The sequence below is a fragment of the Hyperoodon ampullatus genome, assembly GCF_949752795.1.
Source record: "Hyperoodon ampullatus genome assembly, chromosome: 8".
NCBI lineage: Eukaryota > Metazoa > Chordata > Mammalia > Artiodactyla > Ziphiidae > Hyperoodon > Hyperoodon ampullatus.
This window is the reverse complement of record NC_136921.1, coordinates 12324384-12327703: the sequence shown is the minus strand read 5'-3', so window position 1 is coordinate 12327703 and position 3320 is coordinate 12324384. Positions and strand designations below refer to the sequence as shown.

The window sequence follows — 3320 nt, the reverse complement described above, 5'->3', positions numbered from 1 at the left end:
ATGACTAATGATGTTGGTGATATTTTAAATGTTTATTAGTTATTCATATATCTTCTTTGGTGAAGTTTCTACTCAACTCTTTTGCCCACTTTTTAATTGAATAGTTTATCTTTTTCTTGAGTTGTAAGAGTACTTTAAATATCCCAGATACAAATCCTATATCAAATATAAAATTTGCAAATATTTTCCTCCAATCTGTGGCTTGATCCTTAGTGATGTTTCTAAAAAAGCAAATGTTTTTTTAATTTTGAGAAGGTCCAATTTATCATTTTTCTTTTGTGCCAGAGCTAAGAAGCCTTTGACTAATCTGACGAAGATTTTCTCTTGTGTCTTCTAGAAGTTTTATAGCTTTAGCTGTTATATTTAGGGCTATGTTCCATTTGGAGTTAATGTTTGTGTATTGTGTGAAATATGAGTCCAAATTAATAGTCTTTTTTCATATAGATGTCCAATTTTCCCAGCATTATTTGTTGAAAAGACTATCTTTTGCCTTGGCAATTTTGTTGAAAATCAACTGACCATATATAGGTTTATTTAAATTCCATTCCATTGATCTCTATGCCTACTCTCACACCAGTAATAACCTGTCTTGATTTTTGTAACTTTATAGTACATTTTGAAATTGAGTAGTGTCGTTCCTCCAATTTTATTCTGTTTCAAAATTGTTTTGGCTATTATACACCTTTTATTCTAAGTTACAAAAATCAGCTTGTCAATTTCTATCAAAAAAAAATCCTGCTAAGATTTTGAGAGAGATTGTGTTGAATCCATAGATCAATTTAGGAGAACGGCCATCTTAACAATATTGAGCCTTCCAGTCCATGAACATGGAGGGTCAATTTCTCTCAGCCATTTTAAGTAGTTTTCAGTGTATGAGTCTTGCACCTCTTTTGTTACATGTATTTCCAAGCATTTTACTCTTTGTGATGCTATTTGGAATGAAATTATATTTTTAATGCTATTTTTGGAATTTTAATTTGTAGTATATATACATTTTTAAAATTTTGATCTTGTACTCAAAGACTGTGCTACCTCATTTATTAATTCTAGTAGTGTTTGTGTGTGTGTTTTCTTCAAGATTTTTACACACAGCATCAGGTCATCTGTGAATAAAAACCATCTTACTTCTTCATATTCAATTTGATGCCTTTTATTTCTTTTGTTCCTTTACTGCACTGGCTAAAACTTTGAGTAACATTTTTATTTTTTTTTGTCTGAGTTGGGTCTTCATTGCTGTGCGTGGGCTTTCTCTAGTTGCGGCTAGCAGGGGCTACTCCTCATTCCAGTGCACAGGCTTCTCACTGCTGTGGCTTCTCTTGTTGCAGAGCACGGGCTCTAGGCGTGCGGGCTTCAGCAGTTGTGGCTCACAGGCTTAGTTGCTCCACGGCATGTCGGATCTTCCCAGACCAGGGCTCGAACCCGTGTCCCCTGCATTGGCAGGCGGACTCTTAACCATGGCGCCACCAGGGAGGTCCCACTTCTATAGTTTTTAATATATTCACAGAGTTGTGCAACCGTCACCACAATAAATTTTAGAATATAAGTGGTGAGAACAGACATCCTTCTCTTGCTCTTGATCTTAAGGGGAAAGCATTCACTGTTTTACCACTAAGTATGATGTCAGCTGTAGGTTTTTTACAGATGCCCTTTATTAGGAAGGAAGTTCTTTTTTTTTTTTTTCTTTTTTACTTTTATTTGCATTTATTTTTTGCAGCATTTATTCCCGGGCCATAAGTTTTTGTTTCTTCAATTTCTTCTGGGATATCTTTTTCTTCTGGGCAACCTCCTCTTCTGGTTTAGGAACAATCTGTTCTTTTTCAGTAAGGATCATCTCAATGTGGCACGGAGAGCTCATGTATGGGTTGATCCGACCATGAGCTCTATAAGTCCTGCACCGCATCTTGGGGGCTTTGTTCACCTGGATATGCTCAATGACCAGAGAATCTACATCTAAGCCCTTAAGTTCAGCATTACTCTCTGCATTTTTGAGCATATGCAGTAAAAATTCAGTACTCTTTTTGGGCCACTGACCCTGCATCCAGCCCCACTGTTTGGCCTGGGCACACCTACCAACTCCACCATTGTAACGACGGAATGGCACACACTGCTTCTTTAAAGTGACATCCTTCAGATACTTGGAGGCTTTTCAGATATGCATACCCTTAATGGCCTGGACTGTTTCACGAGTGTTCTTAAAGTGAACACGAAGATTTGAACCTCTCGACTTGCAAGATTTTGTGGGATTTTCTGGGTCAAGTGAATAGCGAACCATTTTTAGAGGTCACCTCAGGCCGCTGACCGGAAAAGCAGGAAGTTCTTTTTTAATCCTACTTTTTTGAGAGTTTTTAATCATAAATGTGTTTCATTTTATCAAATGCTTCTTTGATGAGTTTCATACATCTTTCTGTACAGTGTTGGGTATAATAAATACTTGCTCCATTACAAGGAATTAGATACCAAACAAGTTCCTCTTTAAAATAATACTCCAGTTGTGTTACTTGCTCATGGTGTTGTTGACTCATGTTTTCCCACCTTCAGTCCAGGTTTTGAAAGCTGCGAATGATACTCACCTGCCTTTCTGCCAGTTCCAACCCTAGACTTATGAAATGTACAAAGATTTTTTACCACAACTCCTCTGTACTCAAGAATCACATTTTAGGAACACTCATTTAAATCAGATGGCTTAATCTCAGGTATTTTTGCTCTCCTGCAAAAAAACTTTGATAAAAATAGAAAATTGTCCAGACCATTACACAGGTCTCAAATATCATACATCATGTGCATAATCCTGTTTTTTTCCTCACAATAAAGATACAAGAGTACTTTTGAGCTTTTAGGAATCATTATCTTACAAGGTAATTTAAAAATTGCATAACTTTTGTGTTAAAGGACTTCTTCAGGCATTGATTTTTTTGGTATGTTGAAGCCTTGCCCCAGTAAAAGGATCTTGCTGATTGCCACATATGTTAATGTTTAAGATATACAATTATTATCCAAGTGATCTGTTTGTCAATTTAAATGGGGATTGAGTATGATACATGTTGATTTCAACAGGCTTAAAAAAATTCTTGTCTGATCAATGAATCATATAGGACAAAAAAGGTCATTTTTTAAACCTTAGACTTTTTCTTTCCTCTTAAATGGCTATGAAATTTTTCACTGATAATGTCTGAAATTGAATAAAATTGCCTAAGTATACTCTTAATCCCCATATATAAAGACATTTTTATGAGATTACTGTATTGAGACTTCTTGATTTGTGGCTCCCTTAAAATCACGTCTGTATTTGATATATTCATATAAGGACAAGAAAAATGATG

At 35.6% G+C, this 3320-nt stretch overlaps 1 pseudogene across 1 annotated transcript; it reads right to left on the bottom strand.

The window, feature by feature from the left end:
- Nucleotides 1-1015: 1015 nt before the first annotated feature.
- LOC307057263 (large ribosomal subunit protein uL22-like) lies at nt 1016-2287 on the bottom strand (annotated as a pseudogene). Its single transcript has one exon. The product of its transcript is annotated as a large ribosomal subunit protein uL22-like (transcript).
- Between the last annotated feature and the right edge of the window lie 1033 nt (nt 2288-3320).